General features: G+C 33.5%; 1 protein-coding gene and 1 pseudogene across 50 annotated transcripts in view; both read left to right on the plus strand.

Annotated features, from left to right (window-relative positions):
* LRFN5 (leucine rich repeat and fibronectin type III domain containing 5) overlaps positions 1–17,838 on the plus strand; it is a 285,174-nt gene that overhangs the window by 116,573 nt on the left and 150,763 nt on the right. The window lies entirely within an intron of this gene.
* On the plus strand, positions 10,519–11,125 carry LOC141407281 (peptidyl-prolyl cis-trans isomerase FKBP1B pseudogene; annotated as a pseudogene).

Raw genomic sequence — 17,838 nt, forward strand, 5'->3', positions numbered from 1 at the left:
CAATGCCATCCCCATCAAGCTACCAATGACTTTCTTCACAGAATTGGAAAACACTACTTTAAAGTTCATATGGAACCAAAAAAAGAGCCCACATTGCCAAGACAATCCTAAGCCAAAAGAACAAAGCTGGAGTCATCACACTACTGACTTCAAACTATACTATAAGGCTACAGTAACCAAAACAGAATGGTACTGGTACCAAAACAGAGATACAGACCAAGGGAACAGAACAGAGCCCTCAGAAATAATACCACACATCTACAACCATCTGATCTTTGACAAACCTTACAAAAACAAGAAATGGGGAAAGGATTCCCTGTTTAATAAATGGTGCTGGGAAAACTGGTTAGCCATACGTAGAAAGCTGAAACTGGATCCTTTGCTTACACCTTATACAAAAATTAATTCAAGATGGATTAAAGGCTTAAATGTTAGATCTAAAACCATAAAAACTCTAGAAGAAAAGCTAGGCAATCTACTGAGGACATAGGCATGGGCAGGGACTTCATGTGTAAAACACCAAAATTAATGGCAACAAAAGCCAAAATTGACAAATGGGATCTGATTAAACTAAAGAGCTTCTGCACAGCAAAAGAAATGACCATCAGAGTGAACAGACAACCTACAGAATGGGAGAAATTTTTTGCAATTTACCCATCTGACAAAGGGCTAATATCCAGAACCTACAAAGAACTTAAGCAAATTTACAAGAAAGAAACAAACAACCCCATCAAAAAGTGGGTGAGGATATGAACAGACACTTCTCAGAATAAGACATTTATGCAGCCAACAGACACATGAAAAAAATGCTCATCATCACTCACCATCAGAGAGATGCAAATCAAAACCACAATGAGATAACATCTCATACTAGTTAGAATGGCGATCATTAAAAAGTCAGGAAACAACAGGTGTTGGAGAGGATATGGAGAAATAGGAACACTTTTACACTGCTGGTGGGACTGTAAACTAGTTCAACCATTGTGAAAGACAGTGTGGCAATTCCTCAAGGATCTAGAACTAGAAATGCCATTTGACCCAGTCATTCCATTACTGGGTATATACCCAAAGGATTATAAATCATGCTGCTATAAAGACACATGCACACGTGTGTTTATTGTGGCACTATTCACAATAGCAAAGACTTGGAACCAACCCAAATGCCCATCAATGATAGACTGGATTAAGAAAATGTGGTACATATACAACATGGAATTCTATGTAGCCATAAAAAAGGATGATTTCATGTCCTTTTAGGGACATGGATAAAGCTGGAAACCATCATTCTCAGCAAACTGTCGCAAGGACAGAAAACCAAACACCGCATGTTCTCACTCATAGGTGGGAATTGAACAATGAGAACACTTGGACACAAGAAGGGGAATATCACACACCGGGGCCTGTTGTGGAGTGTGGGTAGTGGGAGGGATAGCATTAGGAGATATACCTAATGTAAATGACGAGTCAATGGGTGCAGCACACCAACATGGCACATGTGTACATATGTAACACACCTGCACGTTGTGGACATGTACCCTAGAACTTAAAGTATAGATATTAAAAAAAGAATAAGTAAAGATCTCAGTAATGGTAAGTATGTGGGAAATTGTAAAAGTCATATTACTTTAAATAATATTTGTAACTCCACTTTTTGATTTCTCCATGATTTAGTGATGAATACATTAAAAAGCAATTACTCTAAAAGCTAATATTGTAAGTCTGATTAGTAACTCTAAATTTTGTTTCCTACACAATTAAATATATTGATATATAGAGAAAAATTATTGATTTATGGCCAATAGTTCCTTATTGATTTTTTATCTACATAAACTGCCCAATGTTGAAAGTGGGTATTGAAGTATTCTCTTGTTGTTGTATTGCAGATCTCTTTCTTCAGTTATATTAATATTTGCTTTATATATTCAGGTCCTCTGATGTGCTCATGTGTGTATATATATATATATATATACACACACACACACACACAGACACATATATATATATACACACACACATATATATATAGTGTGTGTGTGTGTGTGTGTGTGTGATGGAGTTTCACTCTTGTTGCCCAGGCTGGGGTGCAATGGCATGATCTCAGCTCACTGTAGCCTCTGCCTCCTGGGTTCAAGCAATTCTCCTGCCTCAGCCTTCTGAGTAGCTGGGATTACGGGTGCACACCAATTTTATATTTTTAGTAGAGATGGGGTTTCACCATGTTGCCAGGCTAATCTTGAACTCCTTACCTCTGGTGATCTGCCACCTCAGCCTCCCAAACTACTGGGATTACAGGCGTGAGCCACCATGCCCGGCCTGGGTATATATATGTGTGTGTGTGTGTGTGTGTGTGTGTGTGTGTATATATATATATTTACATTTGCTATAACTTATTGATGAATTGACCTTTTATTGTTTTATAATGACATCATTTTCTTTTTTATAGTTTTCAACTTAAAGTCTACTTTATCTTATATAATTATAGCTACTTAGCTACCCCTGCTATCTTTTGTTTCTATTTGCATGGAATACCTTTTTTCCATTCTATCGTTTTCAGTCTCTCTGTGTGCAAAGAGTTGAAGTAAGCCTCTTATAGGTAGTATACAATGGAGTCTTGTCTTTTTTTTTTTTTCTTTTTTTAATCCATTCAGCTTCTTCCTGTCTTTCAATTGTGGAATTAAATTCATTTACATTCAAAGTAATTGATGATAGGTAAGAACTTACTTAGGCCATTTGTTCATTATATTCTGGTTAGTTTGTAGATCATTTGTTTCTCTCTTGCTTTCTTGCTGTCTGCATTTTGATGAATTTCTGTAGTGGTATGCTTGGAATTATTTCTGTTTATCTTTTGTGTGTCTAGTAAGGGTTTTGCTTGTGGTTACAATAATGCTTACATAAAACATATTGACAGATTATTTCAAGCTAATAATAACTTAACTTTGATCACTTACAAAAAATGCTCCACTTCCCCTGACAATTTAAAAAGTGTTTTTGATAACACATGCTTATCGTTTATAGTTTGTGTTACTTAGCACATTTTCGTAACTGTAGTTTTTAATAGTTCTCCCTTTAAACTATCATGTAAATATTTATTTTCTCAACATTATTACAGTATAAAATGTTCTGAGTTTTACTCGACTTATTTTTACTAATGAGTTTTATATTTTTACATGTTTTTATGTCACTACGTTGCAATGTTTTCCTTTTGCTTGAAAAACTCTAACATTTCTTATACAAATAAATTCTTTGGGTTTTGTCTGAAAAAGTTTTTACCACCCATTTACCTTTATTTTTATTTTTATATATTTTTCGATACAGTGTCTCAGTCTTTTACCCAGGCAGTAATGCGGTGGTACAGTCATGGCTCACTGAAGCCTCAAACTCCTGGGCTCAAGCAATCCCCCTGCCTCAGCCTGCCGAGTAGCTGGGACCACAGGTGTGCACAACCATACCCAGCTAATCTTCATTTTTACTTTTAGCAGTGGAAGGGTCTCCTATGTTGCTCAGGCTGGTCATAAACTCCTGAGTTCAAGCAGTCCTTCTGCATCAACCCTCCAAGTGCTGGGATTATAGGCATAGGACACTGCACCTGGCCACACTCCTTTATTTTTATTTTATTAATTTTTTTTATTATACTTTACATTCTGGGATACATATACAGAAGGTGCAGGTTTGTTACATAGGAATACAAGTGTGATGGTGATATGCTGCACCTATCAACCCGTCATCAACATTAGGTATTTCTCCTAATGGTATCCCTCACCTTGTCCTCCACCCCCTGACAGGCCCCAGCTTGTGATGTTCCCCTGCCTGTGTCCATGTTTTCTCATTGTTTAATTCCCACTTATGAGTGAGAGCATGTGGTGTTTGGATTTCTGCTCCTATGTTAGTTTGCTGAGAATGATGGTTTCCAGCTTCATCCAAGTCCCTGAAAAGGACATGAATTCATTCTTTTTTATGGTTGCATAGGTTTCCATGGTGTATATTTGCCACATTTTCTTTAACCAGTGTATCATTGATGGGCATTTGGGTTGTTTCCAAGTCTTTGCTATTGTGAATAGTGCTGCAATAAACATACATGTGCATGTGTCTTTATAGTAGAATGATTTATAATCCTTTAGGTATATACCCAGTAATGGATTGTCAAATGGTATTTCTAGTTCTAGATCCTTGAAGAATTGTCACACTGTCTTCCACAATGGTTGAACTAATTTAAACTCCCACCAACAGTGTAATAGCATTACTGTTTCTCCACAACCTCTCCAGCATCCATTGTTTCCTGACTTTTTAAAGATCACCATTCTAAATGGCATGAGATGGTATCTCATTGTGGTTTTGAGTTGCATTTCTCTAATGACCAGTGATGATGAGCTTTTTTTCGTAAATTTGTTGACTTCATAAATGTCTTCTTTTGAGAAGTGTCTGTTCACATACTTTGCCCACTTTTTTATTTTTATTTTTCTTGTAAATTTGATTAAGTTCCTTGTAGATTCTGGATATTAGCCCTTTGTCAGATGGATAGATTGCAAAAATTTTATCCTATTCTATAGGTTGCCTGTTCACTTGGATGATAGTTTCTTTTGATGTTCAGAAGCTCTTTATAGACCATTAGCCAGACTAATGAAGAAGAAAAGAGAGAGGAGTGAAATAACACAATAAAAATTATAAAGGAAACATCAGCACTTATCCAGCAGAAATGCAAATTACCGTCAGAGAATACTATGAACACCACTATGCAAATAAACTAGAAAATCTAGAAGAAATGGATAAATTCCTGAACACATTCACCCTTCCAAGATTAAACAAGGAAGAAGTCAAATCCCTGAATAGACCAATAACAACATCTGAAATTGAGGCAGTAAGTAAAGCCTACCAATCCAAAAAAGCCCGGGACCAGACAGATTCACAGCCAAATTCCACCAGAGATACAAAGAGGAGCTGGTACCATTCCTTCTGAAACTATTCCAAACAATAGAAAAAAAGGGAATCCTCCCTAACTCATTTTATGAGGCCAGCATCATCCTGATACCAAAACCTGGCAGACACAAGAAAGAAAGAAAATTTCAGGCCAATATCCCTGATGAACACTGATGCAAAAATTCTCAATAAAATACTGAGAAACTGAATTCAGCAGCACATTAAAAAGCTTATCCACCACGATCAAGTTGGCTTTATCCCTGGCATGCAAGGTTGATTCAATATATGCAAATCAATAAATGTGATACATTACATAAACAGAACCAATGGCAAAAAACACATGATTATCTCAATAGATGCTGAAAAGGTCTTTGATAAAATTTATCACCCCTTTGTGCTAAATACACTAAATAAAATAGGTATTGATGAAACATATCTTAAAATAGTAAGGGCTATTTTTGACAAACTCACAGCTAATATCATAATGAATGGGCAAAAGCTGGAAGCATTCCCTTTGAAAACCAGCCCAAGACAAGGATGCCCTCTCTCTCCACTCCTATTCAACGTAGTATTGGAAGTTCTGGCCAGGGTAATCAGACAAAAGAAAGAAATAAAGTGTATTCAAATAGGAGAGAGGAAATCAAATTATTTTTGTTTGCGGATGACATGATTGTATATTCAGAAAACCCCAACATCTCAGCCCCAAAAGTCCTTAAGCTGATAAGCAACTTCAGCAAAGTCTCAGAATACAAAATCAATGTGCAAAAATCACAAGCATTTCTATGCACCAATAATAGACAAACAGAGAGCCAAATCATGAATTCCCATTCACAATTGCTACAAAGAGAATAAAGTACCTAGGAATCCAACTTACAATGGATGAGAAGGATCTCTTCAAGGAGAACTACAAACTACTGCCCAACGAAATAAGAGAGGACACAAATGAAAAAAAAAAAAAGTTCATGCTCATGGATAGAAAGAATCAATGTCATGAAAATGTTCATAACACCCAAAGTAATTTATAGATTCAATGCTATTCCCATCAAACTACCATTGACATTCTTCATGGAATTAGAAAAAACTTTAAATTTCACATGGAACCAAAAAAGAGCCTGTATAGCCAAGACAATCCTGAAAAAAAAGAACAAAGCTGGAGGCATCATGCTACCTGACTTCAAACTATACTACAAGGCTATAGTAACCAAAACAACATGGTACTTGTACCAAAACAGATATATAGACCAATGGAACAAAACAGGCCTCAGAAATGACACCACACATCTACAACCATCTGACCTTTGACAAGCCTGACAAAAGTGAGCAATGGGGAAATGATTCGCTATTTAATAAGTGGCGTTGGGAAAACTGGCTAGCCATATGCAGAAAACTGAAACTGGACCCCTTCCTTATACCTTATACAAAAACTAACTCAAGATAGATTAAAGACTTAAACACAAGACCTTAAACCATAAAACCTATTTCTCTAGAAGAAAACCTAGGCAATACCATTCAGGACACAGGCTTGGGCAAAGACTTCATGACTAAAACACCAAAACCAATTGCAACAAAAGCAAAAATTGACAAATGGGATCTAACCCGTTTATTTTTAAATGACAGGGTTCTGGGTATAGAATTCTCCATCAGAAGTCTTTTTTTTTATTTTTTCATTTTTTTTGAATATATCATTCAATTCTCTTCTGGCCTACAAGCTTTCTGCTGAAAAATCCAGTGACAATCTTTTCAAGATCCCATTTTGCACATTAAGTAGCTTTTCTCTGATAGCTTTCAGAGTCCAGATTGCTCATCATTACATGACAGAATCCCTGATAGCTTTCAATATTTTCCCTTTAAGTTTTAACAATTTATTTATGATGTGTCTTAATGTAGTTTGATTTATATTCAAACTGTTATATGTTCACTGAGCTTTATAAATCTGTGTTTCTAACTTCTTCCCCAGGCAAGGGAAATTTTCTCAACTACTGTTTAGAACAAATGAATCTAACAGGTATTTACAGAACATTTCATCTAACAGCAGTGAAATACATATTATTCTGAAGTATGCACCGAACATTCTCTTCTATAGATCACGTGTTAGTCTACAAGTCAATTCTTAACAAATTTAAAAAGAATGAAATTATATTGAATAACATCTTTTACAACTAAAATGGCAGGAAACTAGAAACCAATAATAGGAGCAGGCTGGACACAGTGGGTCATTCCATAATGCCAGCACTTTGGGAGGCCAAACTGGGTGGATTGCTTGAGCTCAGGAGTTTGAGACCATCCTGGGCAACATAGCCAGAGCCCATCTCCACAAAAATACAAAAATTAGCCAGGCATAGTGGCATGTGCCTGTAGTCTTAGCTATTCAGGAGGCTGGGGTGGAAAGATTTTGCTTGAGCTTGGCTTATCAAGACTTCAGTGAGCTGTTGTCACACCACTGCACTCCAGCCTCAGTGACAGAGCTAGACATTGTGTCAATAACAATCATCATCGTCATCATCATCATCGTCTTGAAGAACTCACAAATATGTGGAAATTAAATATCCTTCTTAATGACCTATGGGACAAAGGAGAAATTAAAAGAAAAATTAAAAATAAATCATGAGACAAGGAAAAATGGAAACACAGTATACAAAAACTTATGGGATACAGCAAAAACAATTCTTAGAGGGAATTTTATAACAATAAACACCTACATCAAAGAAGAAGAAAGATCTCAAACAACCTAATGTTATACCTCTAGCAACTAGGGAAAAAAAAAAAAAAAAAGAACAAACTAAGCCCAAACTTAGTGGAAGGAAGTAAATAACAAAGATCAGAGTAGAAATAAACAAAATAGAGACTAGAAAAACAGTAGAAAATATAAATGAAACTAAAATTTTTTTTTTAAAGATAAAATTCATAAATCATTAGCTAGACTAACAAGGAAAAACAGAAAGAAGACTCAAATAAAATCCAAATGGAAGGAATCGTTATAACTGATACCACAGAAATGCAAGGAACCTGAAGACTATCATGGACAACTATACAATAAAAAATGAATAGCACATAAAAAATAAATAAATTCCTAGAAACATGCAATGCACCATGACAAATAAAAGAGAAATGGAAAAATCTGAACAGACTTGTAATGAGTAAGGAGATTGAATCAGCATTTAAAAACTTTCAAAAATAAAAATAAAGCCCAGGGCATGATAGCCTCACTGCCAGTTCTACTAAACATTTAAAGAACTAATATCAATCCTTCTCAAGATTATCCAGAAAATTGAAACGGAAGAAAAACTTCAAAATTTATTTTACAAGAGAAACATTACCCTAACATTAAAGCCATACAAGGACCTTACAAGAAAAGAATACAACAAGCCAAAATCCCTGATAAATAGGGAGCAAAAATCCTCAACAAAACTAGCCAATCAAATTCAGGAGCACATAAAATATTTACTAACTATGTTCAAATGGGATTCATTCCACAAGAGAAAGGATGGCTCAATGCACATAAATCAATAAATGAGTTACACTATATTTACAAAATGAAGAACAAAACCATATGATACAGGAAAAAAAAATTCTCGATAGATCCAGGAAAAAAAAAAAAAAGCAAAAAAAAATTTGACTGCATTTAACATCTGGTCATGATAAAAGCTCTCAACAAATAGGTATTGAAATAATGTACCTGAACATAATAAAAGACATATATGACAAGCCCACAATCAATATCATATTAAACAGTGAAAAGTTGAAAGCTTTTCTTCTAAGATTAGGAAATAGAAAAGGATATTCACTGTCATCACTTCTATTCATTATAGCATTGGAAGTCCTAGCTAGAATAACTAGATTAGAAAAAAGAAATAAAAGGCCTCCATAAAAGAAAAAAAAAAAGTGAAATTGTCAGTGCAAATTGAAATTGGCATCATGTTTGCCAATGACATGATTTTATTTTAGAAAACCCTAAAGGCTTTATCAAAGACCTATTAAAACTGTTTAGTACATTTAATAAAGTTGTAATTTATGAAAACAAAATTTAAAACTAAAAACAAACCATCCAAAAAGAAATCAAGAAAATAATTCCATTTACAATAGCATCCAAAAATAAAATTTAATATTTAGGAGTACATTTAACTGAATAGGTGAATGATGACTATGATGAAAACTGTAATACATAGGTGAAAGAAGTTGAAGAACACACAAGTAAATAAAAAGATAGCTCATGTTCATAGATTGAAAAATTTACCATTTTTAAAACATACATAGTACCCAAAGCAAACTACAGATTCAATGCAATCTTTGTCAGAATTCCAATTTGTTTTTCACAGAAATATAGTAAAAGTCTAATAGAAAAAAAATCCCTGAACAGCCGAAGCAATTGAGCAAAAAGAATAAAGTGGGAGGTATCAAATTTCCTGATTTCAAAATAGATTATAAAGCTATTGTAGTCAAACAGCGTGGTACTGGCATGCAAGAAGATCTACTGATGAATGGAAAAGAAAAGAAAGCACAGAAGCAAAATCCTGACTATTTAAGGTCAATTGATTTTCCACAAATACGATGAAGAAAAGACAATCACTTCAATAAATGGTGTTGACAAAACTGTATATCCACATTCAGAAGCATGAAATTGGATCGTTCTCACACACCGTATGTGAGAATTAATTCAAAATGGACAAAATACCTATATGAAAGAATGAATCAATAAATCTACTACAAGTAAATGTAGGGTAAAGTCTTCGCAATTTGGTCTGGGAAAGGATTTCTGGGATGGAACTTCAAAAGCACAGATTAGAAAAGCAAAAATAGACAGAGGATATTGCATCTAACAGAAAAGCTTTCATGCAGCAAACACAACAATTTACATAATGGAGAGATAGCCCACAAATTTAGATAAAATATTTTTAAACCAGACATATGGTAAGGGGATAAAATCCAAAAAAAAAAAAAACAAAAAAAAACTAATTTAGTAATAGACAAAGAATCTGAACAGACATTTCTCGACAGAAGACATATGAATGACTGACAGATATATGAAAAAAATTCTCAAAGTCTCTAATCATCAGGGAAATGAAAATTGAAACCACAATGCAATATCACCTCACACCTATTAACATGGCTTTTACAAAAATGATAAGTGTTGGTGAGATAACAAGTGTTGTCAAGAAAGGGACCCTTTGTACACTGTTGGGGCCAATGTAAATTAATATGATCATTTTGCAAAATAATGTGGAGATTTTCTAAAAACTAAAAGTAGATTACATATGACCCAGAAATTTTATTTTTGGATATATAGCCAATGAATCTGAAATCAGCATGTGAACGAGATACCTGTACTCTCATGTTTATTTCAGAATTAGTCACAGTAGTCAAGATATAAAAGCAACCTGATTTTATTAAAAGATGAATGAAGGAAATGTGGTGTGTATACACACACACACACACACACACACAGTAGAATACTATACAGTCTTAAAAATAAGGAAATTTTTTTCATTCACAGCGTGCCTGGAACTGGAGGAATTTATGCTAAGTGAATTCAACCAGTCATAGAGAGACAAATACTTTATGATCTCACTTATATGTAATATCTAAAAAACTTGATCTCACCCTACTGACTCAGGTCCCCACTTTAGCTGCGCTTCTTTCATCTCTGCAGTTGTGACAGGAAGATAAGTTGAAGCGACTATGTGACTGGGGCGGGAACCAAACTGATTTCGGGGCAACATCAGCAACCCCCAGGGATGGGGCCTGTGGGACCATGATGGGTCAAGAAGGACATTCACCAAGAAGAGCCAGAAGAGTCAAGAAGAGCCAGATGTGTGTGGTGCACTACACAGGAATGTTCCAAAATGGGAATAAATTTGATTTATCCCAAGACAGAAACAAGTTCAAAACTGGTGAACAGGAAGTCATCAATGGTTTTGAAGAGGACATAGTGCAGATGAGCCTGGGGCAGAAGGTGAAGCTGACTTGCATACCTGATGTGTCATATGGAGCCCCAGGCTTCTCTTGTGTCATCCCTCCCAGTGCTACCCTATCTTTGACAGGGAACTGCTCAACTCAGAGTGAAGGCAGGAAGGAAATCAAGGTGGCTGGAGATGGCTGCTGCTCACCCTGCTAGCCTGCTCTGCCACTGGGTTAGCTCCTCTTGTTGGGGCTCTTGATCAGTGTGCTAACCTCACTGTCCCATGGCATGATCCATTCTTTCTGCCCAAGTTGCTGTGTATATGTTCGTTATTGTTCATGCATATCCTTGCTTGAGGAAATTTTCATTGCATTGAAACATTTCAAGTTCTGCATTTTTAAATAAGGCATATAGTAGCCATTCCTGGTCACAGAAAATAGATTTCTTGCTTGCAAAATCTACACTGCTCTACCTTCACTGAAGCTAGACATGCAAGGTGATCAGATATGAGATATACACGGTGTATGCTAGAGGCTTGAGCCAGTTACCTTTGCTCTCACTTTCTATCTTATAAATTCTGTTGGCTGCTCACTTAAACAATGTCTGCTTTGGAAATAATATGTAAAATAAACACACAGTGCTTGACCAAAAAATAAATCAATAAAATAAAATTAAAAATAAAACAGTTGATCTCATAGAATCAAAAGTAGAAAGGTGGTTACCAGAGACTGGGGAAGGATGATGAAAATGAAAACATTGATCAAAGGGGACACAGTTCCAGTTTTATTGAAGGAATAAACTTCAATATTGTATTCCACTACAGTTAGGAGGAATATATCATGTGTTTTAAAATTGTTAAAATAATAGATTTTTGATTTCCTCATAACAAAAAATATAAGTAGTTAAGGTGGTGGATATGTTAATTAGTTTAATTGGCTCTCTGTACAATGTATACATAGATCAAAACATCACATTTTACCCCATCGATATATACAATTATTATTTGTGAATTAAACATAAATTAATAAAATGTTAAAAGAAATATATTCATTTATACTTTTGGAAAAAATGTACAAAGATATAATTTTGTGACAACAGTTAAAAGTAGTGTGGATGGAACTGTCAAAGGACTAGAGATTTAGTACATTAGTTAAGCTGGAATAAAATCAGTGTCTTGTAATTGGAGGATGTTAAATTCAATCATCTGGTAACTACAAATAAAGTACTAAAGGATATACACAAAAGAAAATGAGAAAGCTACTGGGTGCAGTATCTCATGCTTGTAATCCCAGCACTTTGGGAGATCGAGGTGAGTGAATTGCTTGAGCCCAGGAGTTTGAGACCAACTCAGGCAACATGGCAAAAATTTCATCTCTAGAAAAAATACAAAATTTAGCCAAGCATGGTGGTGGCATGCACCTGTAGTCCTAGCTACTCAGGAGGCTGAGGCAGGAGTGTCACTTGAGCCCAGGAGACTGAAGCTGCAGAGAGCTGGTATCATGCCACTTCACTGCCAGTCTGGGTGACAGAATGAAGTCCTGTCTCAAATAAATGAAAAAATAAATAAGACAGAAATACATTTAACAATTTCAATACAAAACAAAATTAAATAAACACAAAAGAGGATAGTAGTGTAGGAAATGAGGAGCATTATTCTATAGTGCATATGGAAAACAAATAGCAACATAACTAAAGTAAGTCCCACATTATCAGTAATCATTTTAAGTGTAAACAGATTAAACACTCCAATTCAAAGACAGAGACTGGTAAAATGCATTAAGAAACACACGCACACCATAATTCAAATAATATGCTGTTCACAAGAGACTCAGTTTGGATCCAGAGACACCAATAGGTTGAAAATGAAACTATGTAAAAATGTATTTCATGCAAATATTAACAAAATTAAAGCGGGGTTAGCTATAGTAGTATCAGACAAAATAAATTTTAAATTTATAAAGCTTACAAGAGACAAAGGCATTATTTATTAATAAAAATTGAGCAAGAGCAATAGAGCAAGAAGATAAAAGAATGTTAAACATTTACACATATAGTAATTGACTGTAAAAATATAAGGTAAAAACTGACAGAATTGAAGGAGAAAATAGCTCTACACAATAGTTGGATACTTCAATACTTCACTCTCAGTAGAACAACTAAACAGAAGATGAAAAGATAGAGGATTTAATGAACAAAATAAAACAACCAGACCTAACAGATATATACAGAACACTCTATCCAACAACAGAATGCACATTCTTCTCAAGTTCACCCAAGACATTTTTCAGAATATAGCATATATTAAGCCACAGATTAAGTATCTATACATTTTAAAAGATTGACATCACATAAAACATTTACTGTGATGACAATGGCAGAATAAACTTAGAAATAACAAAAGAAAAACTAAAAATACCACAAATTTGTCAAAATTAAATCACAAATAATTGTGGAAATTAAATAACACAAATCGGTCAAAAAAATCACAAGGGAAATTAGAAAATGCTTAGCAATGAATGAAAACAAAATCATAACATATCAAAACTTATGGTACTCAGTGAAAGTACTGCTCGCTGGAAAACTTTTAGCTATACGTGCTGACATTTAAAAATAAGAAAGCTCTTCATTGAACAACTCAACTTTACAATTTCTGGAACTAGAAAAAGAGGACCAAACTAAACCCCCCAAAATAGCAGAGGGAAATAAATAATAAAGATTGGAGCAGAGATCATTGAAATAAATAATAGTAAAATAAGAGAGAACATCATTCAAATTAAAAATTGGTTCTTTGAAAGGCTCAGTAAAATTGATGAATATTGGACTAAGAAAAAAAATGAAAGAAGATTCAAAATAAGATTGTTATAACAGTAAATGAAACTGGGGATGTTACTACTAATTCTAGAGAAATAAAAAGGATTACGAGATTATCCTGAACAATTGTGTATCTACAAACTGAATAACCTACATGAAATAGACAAATTATTAAAAGTACAAAACTTACCAAAATTAACCCACAAAGAAATAGAATATCTGAATAGCACTGTAACTAGTAAGGAAATTGAACCAGTAATTAAAATCTTCCCCAAAAAAGAAAAGCCCTGGATCTGATGGCTTCACTAATGAATTCTACTAAATATTTAAAGAACTAACATTAATCTTTCTCAAATGGAAAAGGAACAAACACTCCTTAACTCGTTATATGAGACCACCATTACCCTGGTAGCAAAGCCAGACAAAGATAATACAGGAAACAAATATTGCAGGCAGTTATGCCTTATGAACATTGATATATAAATTCTCAACAAAATACTAGCAAACTGAATTCAGCAGCACATTAAAAGGATTATATACCATTTGACTGTGTGTGGCTTATTCCTAGAATGGAATGATGGCTCAATATATTAAAATCATTCACTGTAATATACCACATAAACAGAATGAAGGAAAAAAATACACGATTATCTCAATTAATGCCAAGAAAATATTTGACAAAATTCACTATCTTTTCCTGATACAAAACACTCAAATAATAGAAGGAAACTACCTCTATATTATAAAAGTCATGTATGACAAAAAATATAGAAGCATCACACTCAGTAGGGCAAGACTAAAATATTTTCTCCTAAAATTATGAACAGGGCAAGAATCCACTTTGCCCCTTTAATTCAATGGAGTGGTAGTTCTTCGCCAGAGCAATTAGGCAATAAAAACGAATAAAGGGGTGAGATGATATCTCATTGTAGATTTTATTTTCATTTCTCTGATTATCAATGATGTTGAACACCTTTTTCTATACCTCTTTGCCAGTTATATTTCCTCTTTTGAGCAATATCTATTCACCTACTGTGTACTCACAAAAATTAAAAAAAAAAAAGCAAAAAAAAAAAAATTTTGAAAGGCACTCCAAATGTGTAAAAGAAAGAAGAAAGGAAAGAAGGAAAATACATTAGAAATGAAAAGAAACAAATAAAATTATCTCAGATCTCAGATGATATGATCTTTTAAGTAGAAAATCCTAAAGAAAATGCACACCTAAATGCCTGCTAGAACTAATTAACACATTCAGCAAAATAAGCGAATAAAATGTTAACATACAAAGTGCATTTGCAGTCTATACACTAATAATGAACAGGCTGAAAAAAAATTAAGAAAATGATTCCATTTACAATACCATCAGAAAGAACAAAAGAGTTAGGAATAAACTTAACAAAGGAGGCAAAAAGCTTACAGAGTGAAAACTACAAAACATTTCTGAAATAAATGAAAGAAGACATAGATTAGAAAGAATCCCTGTGTTCAAAATGGGAAGAGTTAATATTGTTAAAGCATCAGTACGACCCAAAGGGATCCACAAATTTCCAATGACTATATTCTGATTACTTTTGCTGAATAAATTTTTAAAAATTCTAGAACACAGAATTTCAAGGAATCCGGAATAAAATATATATATAAAATATAAATGTATATTTTAAGTATATATATTTAAATATATATAATATGAATATATATTTTAAATATATATATTTAAATATATAATATAAATATATATTTTAAATAAATATATAATATATATTTTTAAATAAATATATTTAAATATATATATTTAATGCATTTAATACATATATTTAATACATTTAAATATGTATATAATATAAATATATATTTTAAATAAAGAAAGAAATATATCTATCTATCTATATATATATATATATATATATATATATATATATATATATTTAAAGTTGTGGGGCTAATACTTCCTGATTGCAAAACTTACTACAAAGCTACAGTAATCAAAGGATTTTGGTACTGGCAAAAAGACAAACATATATACCTATGAAATGGAATACAACATTTAGAAACAAACCCTTGCATGTATGGACCAATTACTTTTGACAAGGTTGTCAACACCATTCAGGTGGGGAAAGGACAGTCTTTTTAACAAGTGGTGCTGGAAAAACATACAAAATAATTAAATTGGACCTTTACATAACACTATATAAAAAATTAAACTGGATAAAAGACCTAAATATAACACTGATAACTATAAACTTAACACACAAGGCAAACACTTTAAAATATCAGATTTAGTAATGGTTTATTGGATATGACTGCAGAGGCATAGCCAACAAAGAGAAAAATAGACAAATTGGAATCATGAACATTTTGTAAAGTGCATAAAAGATATTGTCAATAGAATAAAAAGGCAACCCACAGCATGGGAAAAAGTATTTGGAAATTATATATATGATAAGTTATTAATATCCTGAATTTATAGATAACTCCTAAATCTCAACAAGAAATAAGCCAATTCAAAAATAGATGTAGGCCTTCAACAGGCATTCTCCAGAAAAGATATACAAATTGCCAACAAACATACAATAAAATGCCTAGCATCAGCAGTTTTAGGAAAATGCAGATCAAAACTGCCATGTAATACTACTTCATAATCATTAGAATGACAACTCTCAAAAGAATATAAACAGAGAAAATAATAAGACTTGGAGAAGATATGAAGAAATTTAAACCTTTGTACGCTCTTGACATGTTGGCGGGAATGTAAGGTGTAAGTGGTTCATTTTCCTGGGAAAAGAATAAGATAGTTCCTCAAAATATTAAAATAGAATTATTTTGATTCAATAATTCCACTTTGGGTATAGAGGTGGAAAGAATAGAAAGCGAGACATCAAGAAATGTATTTGTATATCCATGTTTAAAATTATATTAGTCACAAAGCTAAAAGTGGGAAGCAATTCACCTGTCCATTAGCAGACAAATGGCTGAGGTAATGGTATATACATACAATGGAATATTACTCAGCCTCATAAAGGAAAAAACAACCTACATATGATAGAGCATGGATAAATCTTGAGGAGATTATGCTAAATAAAATACGACAATTACAAAAGAATATTATATGATTCCACTTATAGAAGGAACTTAGAGTAGTCCCAGACATAGCAACTGACAGTGGAATGGTGATTGCAAGGGACTTCAGGTAGGGGATAATGGAGAGTTATTTTTTAATAGTGTTGCAAAATGAAAAAAGTTCTGGAAAAAAGTGGTAATGATGGTTGTGCAACAGTGTAAATGTACACAATACTACTAAATTGTGCACTAAAAACTATTAAGATAGTAAATTTGTTGTGTATTTTTACCCCAATATTAAAAACTCAGAAAAAAAAATATATGGTTCAGTATGCATGCAGCTTAGAGTGTGAGGAATGGTGAAAATCAGATGCTTATGGGCTTTTAATGGTACACTAGAATTTCATATGTGACATGTAATTTCATTGCATTAAGGATCATCATTACAGTGTTGGCAAAATAAAAATATGGATGACTTACTCTATTTTCTGCTGCTATAACAGACTGAGTATTATATATATACACACACACACATACACACACACACACATACATATATATATAGACAGAAGTTTATTTATCTTGTAGTTCTGGAGGCATGGAATTCTATAGCATGGCACCAGCACCTGGCAAGGATCACTCCATCACAGAAGGGCTGAAGGTAAAAGTGAGGACACCAGACAGAGAATAATTGGCAAGCTCATATTTTTTTATAATGAACTCATTGTTATGATAACTTGCCCACTCCCACGATAATGTCATTTAACCATTTACTAGGACAGAGCCTTCATTACCTAATCACCTGTTAAAGCCCTCCTCTCTTATTACTGTTGCAATGACAATTAAGTTTCCAACACATGAGCATTGAGAGACGTATGCAAACAGTAACAATCCAGAATATGTTGTATTGTCTTATAAAACTGTATTGTCTCATAAGACTAAATCCATTTATAACTCTATTGTATGAATGCACATGAGAGACAATGAAATGTTGACTTATAATAAAGCAAGAACTGAGTGCAAATAGAACCAAAGGATGTAATAGACATTGAATTAACAAACATTCATTGATTTAATGACAGATTCCATAAAAACGTGGTACATATATGCTACGAAATATTATACAGCTATAATATTCCATGGTGTATATAGAGATGACG

The sequence above is a fragment of the Macaca fascicularis genome, chromosome 7 (genome assembly GCF_037993035.2).
Source record: "Macaca fascicularis isolate 582-1 chromosome 7, T2T-MFA8v1.1".
Classification (NCBI taxonomy): Eukaryota; Metazoa; Chordata; class Mammalia; order Primates; family Cercopithecidae; genus Macaca; species Macaca fascicularis.